Raw genomic sequence first — 25265 nt, forward strand, 5'->3', positions numbered from 1 at the left:
GGGGAGGAAAAATTGTCATACACCCTCCATCCCAAACAAAAGAGGGTTACACTTGCTTCTGTGTTCTTTTTGGATTAGCTAAAACATTTTCTTGAAATTCCTCCCATGCAGGTTAAATTGGTGCAATATCTTTTTGATGTAGAGGCATGTTGCAAAATTTTCCTGAACATTCTGTAATGAAATTTTTAGATTATTGGAGACTTATTTTAGCACCAAATAGTCAGTTCTTTAAGACCCCTTTAACACTGGGTCGTTATGCAGGTGCTATTGTGCTAATAATAGCGCCTGCAAACCGACCTGAAACAGCCGCTGCTGTGTCTCCAGTGTGAAAGCCCAGAGGGGGTCCAGTGTGAAAAGTCCTGCTAGCCGCATCTTTGGAGCGGTGAAGGAGCGGTGTGTATACCGCTCCTCCACCGCTCCTGCCCATTGAAATCAATGGGACACTGCAGCTATACTACCGGCAAAGCACCTCTGCAGAGGTGCTTTGCAGTGGTTTTTAACCCTTTCTCGGCCGATAGCGGGGGGTAAAACTGTCCCGCTAGCGGCCAAATAGCGCCACAAAATTGGCGGTCAATCGCCACTAAAAATAGGGGCGCTTTACTGCCGACGCTGCTTCCGCCCCAGTGTGAAAGGGGACTTATTGAATTTTCTGGGCTGGTTTAAATTTACATCACTTGTAGATTTGTTTTCTTTACAATGGAATGATTCATTTCAAATCATGTTGCAATCTTTTTAAATAATTTGCCAGAATTATTTCTCTTAGGGGCTTAGAGATTTGTATCTTGGCATGATGACACCACACATTTGAGCAAAGAGAACACTGGACTCTATCTGACAGAGGTTTACATAAGAAGTTCCTCCTGCATACTCTCTATAGAGGTTCTAATCAGTGGCAACAAATCTGAAATACCAGTTTCTAGTTAAATACATTCATTTATTAAGTATAATATTCATTATTTTATTAATAGTATGTGTCTTTTGCTCAAGTATATCCCCTTTTATCTATAGGCATTATTTAAATCAGAATCTAAGATTTACCTGTTCAAGTATGTTGAAAAAAGTCAAGTATTTCCAATAGGCTGGGTTCATACTATAGAACGCAGCAGCTCACAGCAGGAGCCCGGTTGGTCTCTATTCACTGTATCAGGTCCGATTTAATTTTGTGCTGAATTCTGACCTGAAATTGACCAAAAGACGTACAGGGCTCCTCTGCATTTCGCACAGGAGCAGCTTCTGGAATGTGTGAACTTCATAGAGGTCACAATCGCCTGCTATGCAAATTGGATGCGGTAAAATCTGCATCCAATTCGCAATAGTGTGAACCCAGCCTCAAGGTATACTTACTTTTTCAATTGACTGTATAAAGTTATTTTGCCATTGCAACTAGGTACTATTAGAAGCCCCTATGTATGAGGAGATACTTGTGATCATATTGAAACCAGGCAAAGGTATGTTGAATTTATAGGAGGAAGTGACATTAAGTTGTGCTAACTTTCATCTAATCATGTGCAAGCAAAAATGTGATCACATTCACTAAGCTATGAGGAAAAATCCCATGTAAAGTGTGACTCCCCTTACAATAGTATTGGAAAGATGTTGTACAACACATCAATTTTATTTTAAAAACAAATAGAAAGTCAAGTCAATTTGAGACTGAGGTTAATTAGAACAATATCCCTGCTAGGAAATTAAAGTGGAACTAAACCCATTGATTTAACAGTTTCCCAAAACAGTTACATTCAAGACATTCAAGGCAACTGTCACAGCTGCTTGTTTTCTCTACCAAATTGCCAAGCCATCACATGGCTAATGTTATTAATGATCACATGTGCTGCACCGTGGCAACTGCCAATCAAGCAGAGGCTAAGATGTCAGCTTTTTTGGTTGAAAAAGATAGGAGGGTTTTGTTTCACATAAGTTGAGTTTGCCACTTTTACCAACAGTGGGAGAAAGGATATTAACAGTTAATTTGAATTTTAAATTAGACCAGCTGACCTTTCAGGATAAAGGGAGTTGTGAATAACTTTAAAGCAGAACTAAACCCTCCTATCTTTTACAGCCAAAGATGCTGCCATCTTAAAGAAACACTAAAGGCAAAAATGTTTTTTTTTTTTTAAATAACAAACATGTTATACTTACCTCCACCGTGCAGCTCGTTTTGCACAGAGTGTCCCCGAATCCTGTCTTCTGGAGTCCCTCGGCGGCTGTCTCGGCTCCACCTCGCAAAATCTTTCTACCTTCATGCGAGCGAGCATGGTGGAAAGCTTTTGCGGGCGCGCTCCCGTGATACAGCGGCGGGCATAGCCGCCGACTGTATTACCCTTTGGGCCCGCCCCCGGTAGCCGGTACCATCTGATGTTTTTTCACCTTAATGCATAGGATGCATTAAGGTGAAAAAACATTTACCTTTACAACTCCTTTAACTTCTGTTTGATCTGCAGTTGTCATGGTGCTGCATATGCAATTAGCTATGACTAGGCATCAGAGTTTATTTCCGCTTTAACAATACATAGTTGGATTGGCTTCAGACACCTGGTCTAATAACACACAATGTATTTGTTGGTTATTTGTTTGCATTGTATGGTATATAGATAGAGCTTATTTTAGCATGGATTCTGTCATACATTGTGTGGTTTGAAGATGATTGCTGTAACAATTTTAGAAATAGAAGGGTTACATTATGTTTAATGATATGTCATTTTAATAGATAATGTTAAAAGTAGGGTTTTCCTTTCATCCACGAAAAAAAAAAATGGTTTGCATTTGTTATGACAAATCTTTAGTGAATAAAATATGCATAATGCTAATAGCCATGTTGCAGAATCTGCCTTACATTCCTACATGATCACAACATTTTATTTGAACAGTAGGGGACAAAACAGGGCTTTTAGTATAGGCAAAATCATTAAGAAGTACATGGAGAAAACAGAAACTAAAATAATACTGCTATACCACCGTAAGAGGAACTACATAATAACAAGTGAAAACAGTGATTATTTTTGAGCCGCTTACTGTTTATTCAATATAGAGCCTCAAGGATAAGTGTGCAATTGTTACTATAATGCCAGCAAGTCAACGCTGTTTAAAGAAAACATTAATGACTGCTTGTGGATTTGTCTTTGTACAAGCACAAAGTAAAAAAATAAATAAGTTGACTCTTCAGAGGTTAATCAATAAAGTCTTTTTCTAAAGTTTATTTATAGCCAAAAGTTTTTAGCCCAGTTAAATAGAGTTTGGGAAGGGTCAAAACCTCTGTCCTGGAGATGCAACAGAAAGTGAGAGAAGAAATCTCTACAAAGAGAGAGGTACTCCCCACCTTTACAGTTGTCACTGTCCTCATTGGAAGATCTACCTAACCTCTTGTTCTGGAGACAAGTCTGGTGACAAATTTTGTATTTCCCATTACTTTCTATTTCAGTGAACATGGTCACCAGGACACTTTTAGAGAGTAAATCTACTTAGTGGAGGTATTGACAGCAACTCAAACTCAACAACTGTTATAATCCTTTTTTCTTTCTGACACTATCCAAAACTAAAAAAAGCTTTGGCTATGCATATGCTCAAACTTTAATGGCACATCCCATAAATGGAACCTACCTGAATTTTGAGGCCAACAATAATCTTAGTGCAAATTAAATTGCTGAAAGGAAAACAAGGGTCATATAATGACCATACTGTTGCATGTATGCAGGTTTCATATGACCATTGAGACATTTACTGGGTAGTTTTCCTTTCCAAAACAGCCTGTGTGGTACCTTGATATATAAAAGCTGTTTTAATATTCTCAGCTATACTATCATAATTGGTGACCAGTCCACCTATATTTGTATTATAGAAAGGAAAATTACCCAGTGTTCCCCTGAAGAAGGAATATAATTCTGAAACATGTTGGGATGCATTAAAGAAACTAATGTGGACTGACCACAGTATACCTCTGGCAATACCTGGCGCGCTTTTGATACCATTTGGGTATTGGTCATATGATGGTTTGAATAATGTTCATATGCTTATATTGTAAAAAAAATATATATTTGTCTTTTTTACTATTATGGCTCTTATGTCCCTTCTCTTTTTTACATTTGTATCAAAAAGGTGGTGTTGGTTTTAAATAAACTTACTTTTTATACAATTTTCTGACCTTAAAGTCCATGGGGGTTTTTTCTATATTGCACTTTTGTGCATTTGCATATATGTTGAAACTTGGATGTTGGCAGTTTATTACACTCTATCCCTAAACATAATTATTATTTAGGTTATAAACTACTCACCCATGCATTATCCATGAGTAAAAACTCTTCCTATCTCTCCTCCCCCCTGCATTGGATACTGTCATATTGCCACTCACAAGCACAGAGAAGAAGTCAAGCTGTCAATCATGGGTTTTACATCAAAGACACCTCCACCCTTGCAGTGACAGTCAAAATGATGCATTGATCAGGGCTGTGAGAGATAAAGATGTACTTTTTGGCATACTGTCAGAATTGGTATTATAGTAACAGTACAGTTTAGTTTGCAAAAGGAGTTGATTTTGATGGCACCCCTATTTAAACATGCTTAGGAAATGGAGAGGTCCCAAAGTATAATTACTGAATGCTAATCACTAAAACTTTAGACATATAGAAAATGTAATCTGCCAGTAAAGGCAGAACTTTAGTCTCAGAATCTGATTACATCCAAAAGAGATCTTTACTACTCTGCAATGTTCCAATGCTCCTGATTGGCATGGCCTCCAGCAACTCTATGCGTTAATGAAAAAATTACAACTGACATCAAGGCCAGAATCAAACATGCTGTGGAGTTACTGTACCATGCGTTTAAAGCGTAGTACTATTGTATTTCTAACCAGGGAATACATCATCAATGTTCACAAGTTAACATTCTATTAGCCTATTGCTTAATTTCCTATGGAAATCAAAAGATTATGTCAATTCTAATCAGGTAAGGTCAAGACTTTGAAATGGTAAATTGAAATGACCATCATTATAACCACTGAAATGTTTATGTTTCTACAGCTATCAATTTTATATGTTGATATAAAATCCATAAAAACAAACTGTTGGTGCATATAGGGATGCAATAAACAAATACCTATCTTCATCTCAGTGAAAAGGCTCTTAAATATGTTTTAGACTAACATATGGCAGGTAATGAGGTGACTCTTAATGAATTCATGGGCACTGTTCTCAATCTGCTTTTAGATTTACTCTGTGTGGTTATGTTTTTCAGTATAAATTTTACAGTCAATTTACTTTAATTATGTCACTGTTTACTGTAATGAGTTGTAGGCCCTCCTGCTGCTGCAATATTTATTGGCTGATGCAAGCATATGATCTGGTCCCTGTGAGTGTCGTGATGTATTTCCCAATGAATGCACCAAGGACAACATCAGTTTGACTAATGATGAACTATACACTGCTCTGCACTTGTTCCTAAGAGAAATCACGGTGTCACAACCAGAGCAAAAACATATAACTTTCCAGAACAATTTCTAAAGAATAATGGAGAAAACCATTTAGAAAGCTTGTGTAAGAATCTTGCAGTAAGTTTAGTAGGTTTTTCATAGACTCTGTGCATCAAGTAAGTGACAGTCCTGTCAGCCAAAGTCAAGGAGAGATAAGCGACAGCAGAAAGAGTATGTACAGGTCAGCATTGAGGACAGAAATCAGTCCCTATGCATAGCTGTAGTATAATACAAAGCAACAAATAACGAGAACATGCAATAAGGGGAACTGCTGGAATTGCAAGAATGGGAACTGCTGGAATTGTAAAGTGTATTGTAATATATCTCTACAGTATCTGCATATTGTTATGCAAAGATATAGATTTAGATTATTTAGTTAATCAATAACACAAGAACATACCGACATGAATGTTTCTTTAAGTTCCTCCCACAATACGTTTACACAAATCCATTATTTGACCATTTTGATAAAAAGCAACAACAAAACCAGAAAACAGGTATTTAGGGTTAAAAAGGTCTTAGGTAAAACAAAAAACTTTATTATAACCAAAATATTAGAAAAAAAATATCACCCTCCAACAATGACACTTTAAACGAGGGGTGCCCAACCAGTGTGGCCCGCGTAGACCTCTGATGTGGCCCGCGACCTCCTGCTCTGGGATGGCTGGTTGGCAAGCCCAGATTGCAGGTTGCTGACCTGCCATCCGAGAGCATCAGTGTTATAAATAAAGCCGGCGGTAGAGGAAGCAAGTTGCTTTTCAGAAAGTGCACCACACCTGTAGGATATAATAGATATCTATGGCAAAGTGTAGCTAACCGGCGGGAAAATCACAGGTACACTGTGCCGCAATAGACTGCAGACCATCAGTGTAAAAGCATCCTTAGGCCCCTTTCACATGATCGGTCCAACCCTATCAGACCCTCCATTCACCTCTATGGAGCGGCAGATGTAAACAGACTTTTGTCTGTTTACACCTGCCTACCTCCAATCCGATCTGCTAAAAAAAACAGAAGTGGATCTGCCCCCTTCTATCTTATTGGATTGGAGGGCCCATAGAGTAGATTGGGCTGTGTCTGCTTTACATATGCAGACTGGACAGATACCTGTCATCTGCCCACTCCACTCATTGTGGCCCGCGACTGGTTACTAAGTCGCTTAAGTGGCCCTCGGCCTTAAAAAGGTTGGGCTCCCCTGCTTTAAACCTTTAACACAAAAGGCCAAAGTATACAGTAAAACAGCAATCTAAAACAAACACATCAGCATTTATTTTATTAAACTTCAGATATTAAAATGACCTTATATTATATAGAATGATCTCTCCTTAAATGGGCAAACTGTTGTATGCCAGTCACTTCTGCTAACCATATAACCAGAAGGCATATTTTCTAATAGACATGTGCATTCGTTATCGTCCGAATACATTTTTGTCGTATTTTTGGGGATTTTCGTGTTCAGTTTAACAAAATGATAACGAACGCGCAGAATCCGAAATTCGAAAGATTCAAAATAAAAAAATGCTTTATTTTTGTATCCACTATATTTTCGCATGGTTGTGACAACGGTTTGATATAGATAGAAGATTTGACATGACGGTGACAATAGCAATCTGTGTCTTTTGAATATGTGGTCGAATGTGCCTAACCTAACTCTATTAGTCCAAGATTATTCGACATAGAGAGAAAAGATTTGCATTATAGAGACAATAGTAAAAGAGCTGTTAGTGGTCGCTGCTGGAATGAGTGGGGGAAGTAAAAAGGTGATGATGATGAATGTTATTGGCTGATTGTAACCCAAGAGGAGGAACAATAAAATAGCTAGAACACACGTACAGCCAACTTACTTTCACTTACGATCAATACCGTTCAACATAAAGATTCGACGGAGCAGGTGATAACATACGATCGCCGCAAGCAGACATTTACGGTCAAATGCTCTGGCCATAGGCTATGGAAGAATTCTAATGTTGTTTAACTAGTAATAATAATTAATAATTATAAAACTATAGCTTGTGTGCAACCTTGACCCTGTAAACTTTCCAGCCATCCTGACACTCTAAGTTCAGACATGTTGTGTATACTTTTAAATAACACACAGACACAATGCAAGTAGTTTTAGCTCTCTCAGATTTTACTCAATCAAGATAAGAGGCTTAACCACTTGCTTACTGGGCACATAAACCCCCTTCGTTCCCAGGCGAAATTTCAGCTTCCGTCACTGCGTCGCTTTAACTGACAATTGCGCGGTTGTGCGACGTGGCTCCCGAACAAAATTGGCGTCCTTTTTTCCCCACAAATAGAGCTTTATTTTGGTGGTATTTGATCATCTCTGCGGTTTTTATTTTTTGCGCTATAAACAAAAAAAGAGCGACAATTTAAAAAAAAATATATTTTTTTTTTACTTGTTGCTATAATAAATATCCCAATTTTTTAAAAAAAAAAAACAATTTTTTTCTCAGTTAAGGCCGATACGTATTTTTCGACGTATTTTTGTAAAAAAAAATAAAATCGCAATGCTTTTTTTTTTTTTTACTAGTAATGGCGGCGATTTGCGATTTTTTTGTCAGGGCTGCGATATTGCGACGGACGTATCGGACACTTTTGACACAATCAGTGCTATAAAAATGCACTAATTACTGTATAAATGTGACTGGCAGTGAAGGGGTTAACACTAGGGGGTGAGGAAGGGGTTAAATGTATTCCCTCATTGTGTTCTTACTGTGTGGGGGGAGGGGGGTGACTGGGGGAGGTGACCGATGCTGTGTCCCTATGTAAAGGGACACAGATCGGTCTCCTCTCTCGCTCACAGCATGTGGAGCTCTGTGTTTACACACAGAGCTCCACGTCCTGCTGTGTTACCGGCTGTGTTCCCGACGATCGTGAGTGTCTGGCGGACATCGCGGCCACCAGGCACTCGCATCGGCTCCCGAGCGATGCGCCGGGCACGTTGTTTCCCCGCTGCACGCCCCCAGCGGTGCGCACAGTGAACAACAACAGCATGACGTCTATGGACGTCCACCTGGCACTTGAGAGCCGCGCTGTGGACGTCTTTCGACCATAGCGCGGATCTCAAGTGGTTAAAGGGGTATTGGGCAGCCAAGTCCTGGATTGACAACCAAGACTAGGTTGAAATAGTTCTTAAAACAGTCAAATTACATTTAGCAGTGACAAGTAAATGATACCAGATGTACACAATAACAAACAGTAGTAACTGGGTTCCTCAAGAAGGCTATTGGTTGCTATAAAGCAAAGTTCAAGGTGCAAGGCCTTGCGATTATCTTCACCGGCAGTTGGAGCTCAAAGAAACAAGAATTCCTTAGTGTGACACAGTGATGGCAATCAAGGCAAAGTAGCTGGATCTGACTAATAGCAATCCTTTAGGAAATGCAGATAAAAGGTGTCTGTATACAGTGTGCAGAGTGTGATATTAATGGCTGGTAACTGGGTTTGTTTTGGGCAAGTGCCCTCTCATCAATCCTAAGAACGATTGGTAACTTCCTGATAAGCGATCAAACGATTCTCCTTACAGCATGTGGGCAGAGATGGCAATCAGTCTGCTGAATCAGTGAGCTGTCCGATTCTGAAGCTTTCAGCGATGCTGCAGGGTTACCCCTTAGGTAGTGTGCAATGTCTGACCGGCTTGGGCTGAAGCTGTAAGGCTGTGTACCACTTGGTAGGCCACAGTCTTCTCACACAGTGGCGAGATGGTGCTCAATAATCCAAGTCCAGCACTAGAGGGATACAGAGACAGTCCAGAAAGGTAAAGGACGAGTCTGCAGTGTCAGGTAACTGTAGCCCACTCCCGGCTACACATGTAATCGAACATGAAGCAGTTTGTGTCCAGGGCTGCATATTCATCTCTAATCATAGGTAATCACTTCAGGTGTAATTATATGTGAACACCTTCGGAGTCTGTTATCCACACAGCCCTGGATGGCCTTGTGAATAAAGCCTTATAGTAAAATATTTGACCAACATGGTTTGCATGATATTACAATTCTTACTTTTATACTAACTTTTTTTACAAGGTGTTTAAGTAGAAAACGAGGAGAACAATGTACCATCAGATAACTATTTTTTCAGTGCAAGAAACTGATAAATGACATAAAAATATTGAATGGAAGGATAGGCAATAGTGGTGTCAACACTTGGGCTTTTCAGTGAGGTAGAGGTGGCTGACTAGAAATGCAACTGAATTAGCAGCTAAAACAATTCAGGTATATGTAATTGCATTTTGTAGTTAGGTGTTCACAGCTGTTAGCTGTTAAAGTGGTTGTAAACCCTCCTTCCCAACTTTTACCTATAGGAAAGCCTAGAATACGGCTTACCTTTAGGTAGTGGAAATATATCCTAAACGTGCTCTGGCCAGTCACAGAGCCGGAGTTTGCGGCCCTGGAAGGAAGAGGGGCGAAGATGGACACAGCCTGCACAGGGAACAGCGCAGGATTCGTTTGCAGGTAAGTGTCACATTGCGATGCATATTAGCCCATTTTAATTTGCAGGGTTTGCAGGGAGCAAAAGAGGAAGTAAAATCCATCAAGGTTTACTTCCTCTTTAAGGCTTTCTTTGCTCAAAAAATATCTTCAAATATGAGTCTATAAAACACATATTTTTTCCAAGTTCTGACTGCCAGGAAATACATAAGTATATATACTTATACACCTATACACTAGAGTGGCACAGATTTTAATAGATTTATTTTTAAGAGTGTGGCATGCTAATGGTCTATATAACAGTTTGCTATGGTGTCCCACATAGCAGGCAAACACCTGTGTGAATGCATGAGGCCTCATCCTGTGGAGAACCTCAACTAAAAGTCTACCTCTTTTAGCTATTTTTACTTATAGTATATCATACAAGGTTCTCAGGCATTCCTTCTATACTTGTTAAAACCTTAAAGTAGTTGTAAACCTTAGATATGAAATATGAACAACATATATACTTCTATACTGTGTACTTGTCTCTATTCAAGAGTGTGATTTCTTTCTGCTGACTCATTCCTCTGCTATAAGTGAGACAGTTAGTCACAAGAGATAGAAAGGTACTGGGGATGAGAGCTCCAGCACACAGCCTGTGACTGATATCCTTAGTACTGCCTGTTTTCCATGTACTGTAAGTAGGGTGGTGTGTCCCTTTGGTGGTGTGTGTTTTTGCAAAGGAAGGAGAATTTACTTAGACAGTTGTCACCAGAACCATTGTCCCCTTGGGAAGATTTCCCCCCATCTACCTCTCTTGTTCCAACTCTAAAATGTAGGATTCTATTTTTCTATCTCGGTGACAATGGTTGCTAGGGCAAATTTAGGGGCGAATCTCCTCAGGGGGGATTCATTCCTGTATTCATTAGTATGTGCAAGGCAGCAGAAGAGAAGGCGATTTCAGAGTCTGTACCATTTATCTCCTTCTCAATTACAAAGGGAAAAAAAATAAGGATCTGTTTAGGCCTAAGGCCTCTAATATTTCTCCAAAGAGGACCTGTAACTCCTGAAGTTTATACTGTCACTGAGGGGCTTGTTATCCCCCGGTAAAGGGCCTAAGCAAAAAAAAAAAAAAAGTAAGACAATAAATAAATAAAGCATAAAAATAAAAAAATTACCCACACATACACATTACACACACATAACATGTGTTATGTGATTTTCACCACTTTGAAAAAAGCCACAATTTAAAATGTACAAATATTTGCTATTTAAAAACTCACTAAAGTGTTATGCTTTAGATTGAGATGGAATGTTGTAAGGTATGCTGTATTTGTGTGCTAGGGATGAGCTGAACACCCCCCTGTTCGGTTCGCACCAGATGTTCGAACACACCAAATGTTCGTGTGAACTTTGGAACACCGTTAAAGTCTGTGGGACTCGAACATTTGAAATCTAAAGTGCTAATTTTAAAGGCTAATATGCAAGTTATTGTCCTAAAAAGTGTTTGGGGACCTGGGTCCTGCCCCAGGGGACATGTATCAATGCAAAAAAAAACGTTTTTAAAACTGCCGTTTTTTCGGGAGCAGTAAATTTAATAATGCTAAAAGTGAAACAATAAAAGTGAAATATTCCTTTAAAATTCGTACCTAGGGGGGGGGTGTAAAGTTAGCATGTGAAATAGCTCATGTTTCCAGTACTTAGAACTGTCCCTGCACAAAGTGTAATTTCTGAAAAAAAAAATCATTTAAAACCAGACTCGCGGCTATAATGAATTGTCGGCTCCTGGCAATTGAGAGAGGATTCATTCATAAAAAAAAATTCAATTACCAGGCCCTTCAGGTCTGTAATGGATATTAAGGGGAACTCCACCCCAATTTTTTTTAAAAAATGGCGTGAAGTTCCCCCAAAAATCCACACCAGACCCCTTATCCGAGCATGTTAACCTGGCTGGCCGCAGAAAAGAGGGGGGGACAGAGTGTGGCCCCCCTCTCCTGAACCGTACCAGGCCACATACCCTCAACATGGGGAGGATGTCCCCATGTTGATGGGGACAAGGGCCTCATCCCCACAACACTTGCCCGGTGGTTGTGGGGGTCTGCAGGCGGGGGGCTTATCAGAATCTGGAAGACCCCTTTAACAAAGGGGACCCCCAGATCCTGCCCCCCCCTATGTGAATTGGTAATGGGGTACATTGTACCCCTACCATTTCACAAACGAAGTGAAAATAGTTGTAAAAAACACACACACCGTAGAAAAAAGTCCTTTATTAATAAAAAAAAAGAAAAAAAATCCAGCGATGGTAATCCACTCGGTCCCGGCTCCCTGCTCCAACGTTGTCTGTATCCAGCGACGGGTGATCTCCTCTCCTGTCCAGCGATGAGAAGATCGTCCAGGATCCAGAGCGCAGCATCGCCCGCCTCCCCCCCGCCGGACACAGCCTGGCGAATGACGCTGCTGAAGCTGTGATATTTCTTTTATTGGTGAGGCGGGGCCATCCGTCACGTGACCCCGTCCCCCTCTGACGCACCCTCTGCTACGTCACTGGGGAAGCCTGGCTTCCCCCTTGCGTCAGAGGGGGTGGGGTCACATGACGTGTGGCCTCGCCTCACCTATAAAAGTAATGTCACAGCTTCAGCAGCGTCATTCGCCGGGCTGTGTCCGGCGGAGAGAGGAGGCCGGCGATGCTGTGCCCTGTATTCCGGAAGATCTTCTCATCGCTGGACCGGAGAGGAGATCACCCATCGCTGGATACCGACAACGTTGGAGCAGGGAGCCGGACCAAGTGGATTACCACCGCTGGATATTTTTCTTTTTTTATTAATAAAGGACTTTTTTCTAGGTGTGTGTGTTTTTTACAACTATTTACACTTCCTTTGTGAAATTGTAGGGGTACAATGTACCCCATTACCAATTCACATAGTGGGGGGGGCCAGGATCTGGGGGTCCCCTTTGTTAAAGGGGTCTTCCAGATTCTGATAAGCTCCCCGCCCGCAGACCCCCACAACCACCGAGCAAGGGATGTGGGGATGAAGCCCTTGTCCCCATCAACATGGGGACACCCTCCCCATGTTGAGGGCATGTGGCCTGGTACGGTTCAGGAGAGGGGGGGCCGAACTCTGTCCCCCCTCTTTTCTGCGGCCGGCCAGGTTAACGTGCTCGGATAAGGGGTCTGGTGTGGATTTTTGGGGGAACTCCACGCCATTTTTAAAAAAAAAATGGGATGGAGTTCCCCTTAAAATCCACACCAGACCTGAAGGGTCTGGAATGGATATTTGGGGGGAACCCCACATCATTTTTTTTTAATTGACGGCAGGGTTAGCCTTAATATCCATACCAGACCTGAAGGGCCTGGTAATTGAATTTGGGGGGACCCCCACGTTTTTTTTTTTTATGAATGAATCCTCTCTGAATTGCCGGGAGCCGGCAATTCATTATAGCCACAAGTCCGGTTTTAAATGACTTTTTTTCTTTCAGAAATTACACTTAGTGCAAGGACAGTTCTAAGTACTGGAAACATGCGCTATTTCACATGCTAACTTTACACCCCTCCAGGTACGAAATTTTAAGGAATATTTCACTTTTATTGTTTCACTTTTAGCATTATTAAATTTACTGCTCCCGAAAAAACTGCCGTTTTTAAAACTTTTTTTTGCATTGATATATGTCCTCTGGGGCTGGACCCAGGTTCCCAAACACGTTTTAGGACAATAACTTGCATATTAGCCTTTAAAATTAGTACTTTAGATTTGTCCCATAGACTTTAACAGGGTGTTCCGCGGCTTTTCGAATTTGCTGCGAACACCTCAAATTGTTCGTTGTTCGCTGAACAGGCGAGCAGGCAATGTTCGAGTCGAACATGAGTTCGACTCGAACTCGAAGCTCATCCCTATCGTGTGCACTAATAATGGTTTTAGTGTAGTTTTATCGATAATAACATTAATATAAACATTTACAAATAGGGCCCACAAAATCAGTAGGGCCATCTTTTATTCTATCGGCCTTATGCTTTAAAAAAATAAATTATGGCTTGGGGGGTCTTTTACAAACTCAGAAAGTTGTAAGTGGAAAATTATTTTAACCACTTCTCTACTGCCCCATAGTCATTTGACATATTTGGCTTCCCGGCCTCTAGGTGGCACACGCTTGGGAGCCGATGCACATGCCCGGCAGCCTCAAAGTCCGCCGGGCACCCGCGATTGCCTGTCACACAGCAGGGACGTGGATCTGTGTGTGTAAACACACAGATCCACGTCCTGTCAGGTGAGAGGAGACCGGTGGTGTGTTCCCAGTACAGAGGAACACCGATCGGTCTCCTCTCCTTGTGAGTCCCCCACTTCTCTACTGCCCCATAGTCATTTGACGTATTTGGCTTCCCGGCCTCTAGGGGGCACGAGCTTAGGAGCCGATGCACGTGCCAGGCAGCCGCGATGTCTGCCGGGCACCCGCGATTGCCTGTCACACAGCAGGGACGTGGATCTCTGTGTGTGTAAACACACAGATCCACGTCCTGTCAGGTGAGAGGAGACCGATGGTGTGTTGCCAGTACAGAGGAACACCAATTGGTCTCCTCTCCTTGTGAGTCCCTTCCCCCCACAGTAAGAATCACTCCCTAGGATACACATATAACCCCTTGATCGCCCCTAGTGTTAACCTCTTCCCTGCCAGTCACATTTACACAGTAATCAGTGCATTTTTAAAGCACTGAACGCTGTATAAATGTGAATGATCCCAAAATAGTGTCAAAAGTGTACGATATGTCTGCCGCAATGTCACAGTCATGATAAAAATCACAGATTGCCGCCATTACTAGTAAAAAAAATTATAATAAAAATGCCATAAATCTATCCCCTATTTTGTAGACCCTATAACTTTTGCGCAAAGCAATCAATATACGATTATTTCAATTTTTTTACCAAAAATATGTAGAAGAATACATATCAGCCTAAACTGGGGAAAAAAACATATATTTTTTTTATGTGATATTTATTATAGCAAAAAGTAAAAAAACATAGTGTTTTTTTTTTTCAAAATTGTCGCTCTATTTTTGTTTATAGCGCAAAAAATAAAAACCGCAGAGGTGATCAAATACCACCAATAGAAATATCTATTTGTGGGGAAAAAATTATCAACATTTCATATGGGTACAGTGTTGCATGACTGCGCAATTGTCATTCAAATTGTGACAGCGCTGAAAATTGGCTTGGTCCTGTATTGAACTGGTTAAAAAATGTGAAAATTGTATGGCCACCTAAGGTGAAAAATGGAGAGCAGGGGCTACTAGAAAAAGAGTTAATAGGTTCCCAAGTTAGTAAATGTTGAAGAAGACCCAACAGATTAAAATTGCTCCAGCAGCTTCCCTACATTTTTTTCTTTTTTAATGGAAAATAAATTGGATTACCTATTTTTGTTTTTAATAGAATGGAGAAAACTTAGAACCTCTGTATAGTTTTAATTCATTTCTGTAATTCAGTTTCAGAGGGAGGTTTCCAGTCACTTCCGTTCCAGTTACTGTCCAATTATTGGAAGATGTTTGAAGATTTATTGGAAGTGAGGAGGTATTTTCCTCAAATAACTGTAAATGTTTTAACCTTTAAAAAAAAAATGTTACAGTTTTGCAAACATTTCCCCTCTTGTTTTTCCTTGTCCCCATGTAGCTGTTAGAAGCAATGCTGCCTTCAACTGTTTCAAAGTTCATTACTTCTGTGTATGTATTTTTTACAAAGGTTCCTGTTAAATACAGTAAACAGGCCACATTTTCATAAATAGCTGCAAAACTACTAGTAAGAACTACAGCACCTCAGCTTCCTATCATTTCTAGGAGATTAAAGTGAAGTTCCACCCTAAAAAAAAATACACCAAAAACCTGCAAAAAAATCAAAAAAAATGTGGTTACTTACCAGAAATGCCGGTTGCTATGTTGATGTTCCTTATCTGCCTCTTCCTAGTGGGCGGCAGGTCTACTTCCTCGTCCTCCTCGCGGTGTCTTCTGGGGAATGGGGCGCGCTGCCTTCTGGGAACTGTGTGCATCCCAGAAAGCAGCCGCCCATTCACAAAAGCGCCGCTTGGGAGCCGATGCACGTGCCTGGCAGCCTCGATGTCCGCTGGGCACCCGCGATTGCCTGTCACACAGCAGGGACGTGGATCTGTGTGTGTAAACACACAGATCCACATCCTGTCAGGTGAGAGGAGACCGGTGGTGTATTCCCAGTACAGAGGAACACCGATCGGTCTCCTCTCCTTGTGAGTCCCCTACTTCTCTACTGCCCCATAGTCATTTGACGAATAGTCACCCTAAAAAAAAATACACCAAAAACCTGCAAAAAAATCTAAAAAAATGTGGTTACTTACCAGAAATGCCGGTTGCTACAGTATGTGGATGTTCCTTATCTGCCTCTTCCTAGTGCGCGGCAGGTCTACTTCCTCGTCCTCCTCGCGGTGTCTTCTGGGGAATGGGGCGCGCTGCCTTCTGGGAACTGTTTGTATCCCAGAAAGCACCCGCAAGGCTCCACTGCCTGTTTCCCTCAGTAAGGATGGCGACGCTGGGAGCTGCCAGGATCGAGGAATCGGCCTCGGGGGGGCCGACATCGCGGGCGCCGAGGACAGGTAAGTGTCCTTATTAAAAGTCAGCAGCTACAGTGTTTGTAGCTGCTGACTTTAAAAAAAAAATTGCGGGTGGAACCACTGCTTTAAGGTGAATGCACCAGAAATTCAGTTCAGTCGTTCTCTTCTTTGTTGGCTGCAGAAAAATGAAAACTAAATCAGAAACATATAAACATATAAACAAATGTTGATATTGATTTTTATATAAAATGTCAACACTTTCTATTGTAGAATCCAAAGTAATTTAACACTGCAGTATTGTTTTATTATTACTTTTAACTAGAATATTTTCTCTCTTTATATAACATCTACGACATATTCGTATGTCTCAAAACCCACCTTTGTTAGGGGAAGTCTTTAAACACCCAGTCAATAAGGACATAAAATAAATAAAATAAGAAATCATGAAATGAGCCATACTGTCTCCGAACAAATTAAACCATCAAAATGGTTCTTCATTTCTGATTCTTTTAGTATTACTCAGCAGGAGTGTGATTGCTGTCAGATACAGTGGAACAGAGATGTCACATTGCTCAGTAATCACGCTTGATGACCTACCAACATAATCATGTTAAGTTTTATTCATGCTGATCTGCCTATGGAAATCATCCTTCAAGTACAGGGAAACTGTCTAAAACTTGACTGTCAAAACTTATTACTGCCTTCTTTCTGTCTGTGAATATAGTGCTGATTATCTAAATGTGAAAACCTCTTATTCAACAGTATTTTCTGTTTCAAAAGTATCCTGTCTCTGTATAATATCTCTTTCCCAAATCCTTGAATGATGAAAGTACAATAAAAAAAATTACAAAAAGAAGACCTTGTAGAATTTTTATGAAAGACAAGTAATCAATATACATTAAACAGAATGTACTGTGGCTTTGTGCATTTCTAAAAAAAACTTTTAAAGTGTTCTTTTTTTGATAGTCAGGTAACTGTGAAATAGCACACCAGCTTTGAGCTCCAGCTCTCTGTACCATGCTCTGTAAACATCCTTGTATTAGATATCAATATTTAAAGGTGAAATTTACACATAACAGTAGGATTTTGTTTACCATAAATATGTAGAAGAATACATATTAGCCTAAATTGATGAAGAAATTTGATTTTTTTAATCTTTTTTTTATTTGACATGTATTATAGCAAAATTTACAATTTTTTTTATTTATAGCGCAAAAAAATTGAACCACAGAGGTGATCGCAGGACCACACAATTGTCATTTAAAAAAACAAACGGCAGTATTGAAAAAAATAGCCTGGTCATGAAGGGGGTAAAATCTTCCTGGGCTGAATGATGAGGCTCTCGTATATTTGGTGGACCTGGATTGTTTCTAATTTTTGGATATCTTTCATGAGTTTGGGGTTTTGGGTTACTGCCTGGCATCCCACACTTTGCATAAGGAAGGAATACTCATATTATAGCATTTTACCATACCTGGTGAGCTTGTAGATGGACTTTTTGGATTGCTGTATATGATCTAGCAGTACTATGCTAATTATTATGCATATGTACCTTTTCTGACAACGTTGGGGGTTTATGAGGGAGATGGTAATAGAGCCTTGGAAGATGATCATTGTTGTATGATTTTCAGGTTGCTGCAGCTGCACTCCTATGGTCTCTGGTCTGGTGTATTTCATCATATAGTGTCTATTCTCTTGGCTAATTGTACTTTCCGGAGATGATTTTTAATTGATTGATACAATTGTTTAAACAATGTACCATGCTATGGTTAAGGATTTCTGTTGAAAGATGCAGCACAATCTCTTTATATATTTATTTACAACAATATACATGGCTTGCAGCTGATAGGTGGTATCTTGATTACCAGGTTAGAGTGGAACAGTAAATAGATTTTTGTGAATGTATTTACTTAGAGCTACCCCTTTACAATAATCTGGGGATACTCACATAACTTTGGATTTACATTTATATTGATACCTCCTAGTCCTGTCTTTTTTTATAATGCTCCTGTGCTCACCCAGGGTGGACTCAGGACTGTGATATTACTGTACCTGTATGCAGTTTTCCACATGTGAACCCAGTTAATAGTTCTATTATTCAAATGCACATGTTGTTGTTAAATATATATATATATATATATATATATATATATATATATATATATTTTTTTCCTTTGTAGCGTAGTTGTGTCTACCCCTCTCCTAAAGAAATGGTCACTGCCTACAAAATGCATTGAAAAAAAGATACAGCTTGTCCCCTGGGATATTCCACTATTGATATAAAATTTGAATTTGAGGTTGATATATACTGTATGCTGGATATACATCTACTATACGTAGGTGTATAAAATGTGTTTGCAATATATGATGTTTTATTCTTTGTATACAGTAGATAAAATGTAACAATATTTTAAAAGAGTTGTAGAGTAGCTACTTGGACATCATTACAGTCCATTCTCTTAACATATCTGTATATGTTATTTATAGAAAGAGGTACAGTATCTCTCAAATGTGAGTTCCCCCCTCACATTTTTGTAAATATTTTATTATATCTTTTCATGTGACAACACTGAAGAAATGGAGAGCAACAATTATTTTTTTCAGATCCTCAGGCCTCGTACACACGACCGAGGAACTCGTCGTAAATGAAACATCGTTTTCCTCGACGAGTTCCTTGTTAGGCTTGTCGAGAAACTTGACAAGCTTTCTTTGCGTACATACTGTCAAGACCAAATCTCGTCGTTCTCAAACGCGGTGACGTTCAACACGTACGATGGCAGGGGAAGTTCGATTCCACTGGCACAACCCTTGGGGCTGCTTTTGCTAATCTCATGTTACTGCGTGTTAAGTAAAAGTTTGGTAGAGACGATTTGCACTTTTCAGTCTGTTTCAGCGTGACAAATGTGCTATCTCCATTACAAACGCTACTTTTACCGAAGGTGCGCTCCCGTCTCATACTTTATTCTGAGCATGCGCGGGTTTCTAAGCATACACACGAACGTGTTTCTCGTCGAAAACCAGCCCGACAAGGGCATGAAAGGACATGAAAAGATATAATAAAATATTTACAAAAATGTGAGGGGTGTACTCACTTTTGTGAGATGCTTTATATACCCAATTCCCGCCAACAGAATTTATTAAATGGGTTTCGCGGTTAACTGGGGAAAATGTCCCCATAGATCAGGAGTCTGTTTGTTTGGTACTTCCTACTTCCAGACTACAGGTGATAAACACCTTTATGTATCTTGGTATAATCATACATTTAAGTACCTTAGTATAACCATACAGGCTCCTCTAAAAACAATATCAATAATAACTTTCAATTTCTTTTAAAAAACCTTCAACGCAAAATTGATCAGTTGATGGATCTCCCTCTTAAAATAATGGGAAGAATTAACATCTAAATTGTTTTTACAATTTGTGCAATATCCCTTGTTTTCTACCTTTGGCCTTGTTTTAACAAATTAATAATATGTGTTTTCTCTTCCTTTTCACTGCATAATATAGCCTACAGATGATTTACACCATGTGGATTGGGTACCTCCATGCTGAAGGTTTCATTGAAACATTTTTTGTTTGTGCTTGAATTTTTTTCCCCTGAAATAAGTTACTTTTCCCATAATAAACCTCTCTGGTCCAAACAATCCCTACCTAAACTACTTACAGTCCTAAGGGCACTGCAGTTGAGTTCTCGTGGTATTGAATTTCCTAATGAGATATATAAGTCTGGAAATATTGAGATCCCATACTCAGTATTCGATTTTCTGCAGATTTTTGTCTTCAGATTTACCAAAACCATATAATATGAAGTCAAACCTTAAGAATTTTTATGCAATCAGGCAGGCCCTCGCACTACATGGTTTTGGTAAATCTGAAGACAAAAATCTCCAGAAAATCTAATAGTGTGTATGGCCTTCAGACCCAAAACTTTGAATTTGATTACCTCCAACTGTGACATGTATTGTTGGTGCAGTTAGGCCTACATAATGTGACACTACAACAACTAGAGCTCAAAATGAGTGTAGAGGCTAAAAGTTTTTCTACCTTAATGCATTCTTTGCTCTTAATCTTCAATGCTCAGCCCCTCGGGAGCCGATTCTTACACCTAGCTGAACCTGAGATAGATCCAATGTAGGGGGAAGTCTATGATCTTGACACAAAAAAATGTCGACTCTTCATGTCTCTCTATGTCGAATCTTTTCTCTCTATGTCGAATCTGTCATTGAAGGCTTTTGGAGTCTCGAATAGGGTTTTTTCAGGAGCAGTGAATTTAATAATGCTAAAAGTGAAACAATAAAAGTGAACGTGGGGTTCCCCCCAAATATCCATTCCAGACCCTTCAGGTCTGGTGTGGATTTTAAGGGGAACTCCACCCCAAATTTAAAAAAAAAATGGCGTGGAGTTCCCCCAAAAATCCACACCAGACCCCTTATCCGAGCACGTCAACCTGGCCGGCCGCAGAAAAGAGGGGGGGACAGAGTGCGGCCCCCCTCTCATGAACCGTACCAGACCACATGCCCTCAACATGGGGAGGATGTCCCCATGTTGATGGGGACAAGGGCCTCATCCCCACAACCCTTGCCCGGTGGGTGTGGGGGTCTGTGGGGGGGGCTTATCAGAATCTGGAAGACCCCTTTAACAAAGGGGACCCCCAGATCCTGGCCCCCCCTATGTGAATTGGTAATGGGGTACATTGTACCCCTACCATTTCACGAAGCAAGTGTAAATAGTTAAAAAAACACACACACACCTAGAAAAAAGTCCTTTATTAATAAAAAAAAATTAAAAAAATCCAGCGGTGACACTCGTTCCCGGCTTCCTGCTCTAACATTGTCTGTATCCAGCGACGGGTGCGGGTGATCTCCAGTCCAGCGATGAGAAGATCCATCCATTCAGAGCGCAGCATCGCCGACCTCCTCTCACCGCAGGACACAGCCCAGCGAATGAGCGGCTGAAGCTGTGACATTTCTTATATAGGGGAGGCGGGGCCACCCGTCACGTGACCCCGCACCCTCTGATGCACCCTTTGCTACGTCACTGGGGAAGCCCAGCAAAGGGGAAGACTGGGGCATGTGGCCTGGTACGGTTCAGGAGAGGGGAGGGGCCGCACTCTGTCCCCCCCTCTTTTCTGCGGCCGGCCAGGTTAACGTGCTCGGATAAGGGGTCTGGTGTGAATTTTTGGGGGAACTCCACGCCATTTTTTTTTATTTGCGGTGGAGTTCCCCTTAAAATCCACACCAGACCTGAAGGGTCTGGAATGGATATTTGGGGGGAACCCCACGTCATTTTTTTTTAAATTGACGGCGGGGTTCCCCTTAATATCCATTCCAGACGTGAAGGGCCTGGTAATGGAATTTGGGGGTACCCCCACGCTATTTTTTTTTTTTTTTAATGAATGGATTTGCTTTGAATTGCCAGAGCCGACAATTCATTATAGCCGCAAAGCCGGTTTTAAAAGACTTTTTTTCCTTTCAGAAATGACACTTTGTGCAGGGACAGTTCTAAGTACTGGAAACATGTGCTATTTCACATGCTAACTTTACACCCCCCCTAGGTACGAAATTTAAAGTAATATTTCACTTTTATTGTTTCACTTTTAGCATTATTAAATTCACTGCTCCCGAAAAAATGTCCGTTTTTAAAACTTTTTTTTGCATTGATACATGTCCCCTGGGACAGGACCCAGGTCGATAGAATCTTAAAAAAAAAATTGACTCTTCATGTCTCTCTATTTCGAATCTTTTCTCTCTATGTCAAATCTTTTCTCTCTATGTAGAACACTATTGGACTAATAGTTAAGGTTAGGCACATTCGACCACAAAACGAAAACGAAAATAAAGCATTTTTTATGTCGGATCTTTCGGTTTTCGTTTTCTGTGCTTTCGTTATCGTTTGTTAAAACGATAACGAAAATACCTGAAATTCGGACGAAAATTCATTCGGACAAAAACGAATGCACATGTCTAGAAAATATCTACCTTCTACAATACAGTCTTTTATATGAGAAATCTTCTACAAATTTCAGGAATCGTTACTTCTGATAAGCTCTTGAGACTTTCATATATTGATTTATGTTTGTCAAAAAGTGCTTTCAACATAATAATGTTATATTAATATCTTTGTTATGATACCTAATAATTTTTTTCAGGACGCCAGGCACTTTTTATCTTGCTATGATTTTGATAAGATTGAAGATATTCAGTGAATCTTAGCAATATCTTTATCGCTACTGTATAACTGGGTTCTGTGTACAAACAGTAGAGCAACATAATTGCAATCACATATTTTACTATTTAATTTCAATTTTATAAGCAGTTTTACTGTTGTTAAAGATGTAAAGATTAATATTTGAATTATTTATGTAATTTTTTTGGCACGCTGAACTCTATAGGAACTGTATGGTAACACACCAATTACACAATTATAAAAATTAGACACTCAAATGAAATTGGGGTATTCTGTTGTACTACATTCCCTAATTATATACAAAAAAGTGATGACTAAATCCAATCTTTTTTATCTAGAATTCTTAGAAGAAATGTAAGACTGCATCTATATTAAGTCACATTTTCTAATTTCTAGGTTCATGTAAGTGCCTAGATTATGAGCCAATCAGGCCGCATGGCAGCATTGCTTTACACATTGCTTCCAATCTGTCTTATTATCTGGCAGTAAGGGCTTGATGGAAGTTGTTTTATGCTGTTTATTGGAGAAAGGGATCACAGAGAAGACCTTAGCAGTGTGATTACGCTTTTTTGTAGTGTAATGAGCAGGTTGGAAGAGGATATGTGATACATAAAGTCGCAGAGCTGCAAACTGAATAATGCTTCCATCCTTATAACTTTATGGTGTGAGAGGGTTTGTAATTGACTCACTAGAGTTGGTTTACTAGAAATAGTATTCAATTATATTAAAAAAATAAGGTGTTCTTAAAACGAACACCCTGCCAAGGAAAGGGTTAATACTTATCAATGTTGCCAACTGTCAGTATTTTTACTGGCAGCCAGTAAATAATGGGGACTTTTCTCCTGCCAGTACATGCCAGTGAGGTTGCTAGTAAAAAATATGGCTGCAATGCTCGGCTCAGAACTGCACGCATAACCATCTGAGTGCCTGCTTCCTGTGTGTGTAGACGGCACCAGCGGGGGACAGGTCTGGCAGAGGCGGTGCCTGAGAGTGTTGTGTGATGTCATGGTGGAAGGGAGAGATGGGGGAGGGGTAAAATGGCACTCCCAAAACTGTTAATTAAAATATGTGTATATAGTGTTTTACATCATAACATCCTCTACGTGTTCAGTGAAAGTGATGATCCATGTACGCTAATAAACAGCATACAGTATGTGCAAATCAGTCCATATTGATAAAAAAATTGAAAACTAAAAAACATTAAAAATTGCATAAATAAAAAGTATATATGGAATGCAAAAGTCCCTAAAGTGCAAAAAATGTAGTTATATCAATTCATTAATTGGAATAAATTCCCATGAATATTATACCAAAAACATAGTCCACAAAATCAATTAAATCTGTATTCTTAAAGTTGTGATTTCCAATGTGATTTGTGAGTTTATTCAGTCAAAGCAATTTAGAACTAATAAAAGCCACACTAACACTAGTGTAGTAACATCAGCCCAGAGTTCGTGCGTTCCACAGACAAAAGTTCAAAATTGGAAGTGACGCAATCAACCTACCAAACGACTGGAATTATCAGGGAAGAGGAATCAACACTGACACTGAGATCAGAGATAACTCTGCCTGAATGCACATTACCCCTGCACTCTTTTTGGCGAGTGTGGAACCAGGAGGGGATCACGAGTGAATCACCTCTTTTACACTGGAAATTGCATCAGATTCATGCACAAGTCACTTTGGAAATTACAACTTTAAGAATACAGATTTAATTGATTTTATGGACAATGTTTTTGGTATAATATTCATGGGAATTTATTCCAATTGATAAATTGAGATAACAATTTTTTTTGCACTTTAAGGACTTTTACATTCCATATATATCTGTCATATATATCTGTCAGTGGGGCTACCACTGAATATAAAGATAAAGAATTCCGGCAATTGCAAGGCAATAGAATTTTTTTTTAAATGGCGTAGGTCCCCCCTTCAGTACATACCAGGCTTATGTTGATGGGGACAAGGGCCTCTTTCCGATAACCCTGGGCTGTGGTTTTCGGGGTCGGCAGGCGGGGGGCTTATCAGAATCTACCCTCCCCCATGTGAATAGGTATCGGGTACATCATACCCATATCCGTTTATCAAAAAAGTGTCAAAAATAAGAAACCCAGGTAACAGTTTTTGACAAATCCTTTATTAAAAAACATCGGGTGGAACCACCCCTTCTGACATCACATGATGTCACCTGAATTTAGAAGGGGCGGTGCCACCAGGTAACGTTACCAGTAACGTTACTGAGTGGCCCCACCCCTTGCCTATCAAAGAGCTGTTAAGCTATAGAGAAGGCAGACAGGGCACAGAGGATAGCCTCATAGAAGGCAAAGCGCTTTTTGAAGTTTTCATTTTTCAGGTCGACAGGCATCATGATGGACTTTAAGGGACACTTTTTTTATTTTATTTTTTAACAAAGGACTTGTTAAAAACTGTTTCCTGTGTTTCTTACTTTTTGACACTATTTTGGTGAATGGGTAGGGGTATGATACCCGATGCCCATTCACATAGGAGGGGGGGGGGGGTTTCCAGATTTCAAAAAAGCCCCCCACCCGCAGACCCCAACAACCACAGCCCAGAGTTGTCGGTAAGAAGCCCTTGTCCCCATCAACATGGGGACAAGGTGCTTTGGGGTGGGGGCTGCTCGC

General features: G+C 40.2%; 1 protein-coding gene across 3 annotated transcripts in view; it reads left to right on the forward strand.

Annotated features, from left to right (window-relative positions):
• Window positions 1-25265, forward strand: part of LOC120941714 (protein FAM240B-like) — an 80238-nt gene that overhangs the window by 12096 nt on the left and 42877 nt on the right. The window contains exon 2 of one of the 3 annotated variants that reach the window (XM_040355341.1): window positions 15347-15431. The exons of the other annotated variants lie outside the window; for them this stretch is intronic. The gene's annotated coding sequence lies outside the window, so the exon portion shown is untranslated. The remainder of the gene's footprint in view (window positions 1-15346; window positions 15432-25265) is intronic. 3 annotated transcript variants of the gene reach the window in all.

The sequence above is a fragment of the Rana temporaria genome, chromosome 1 (genome assembly GCF_905171775.1).
Source record: "Rana temporaria chromosome 1, aRanTem1.1, whole genome shotgun sequence".
NCBI lineage: Eukaryota > Metazoa > Chordata > Amphibia > Anura > Ranidae > Rana > Rana temporaria.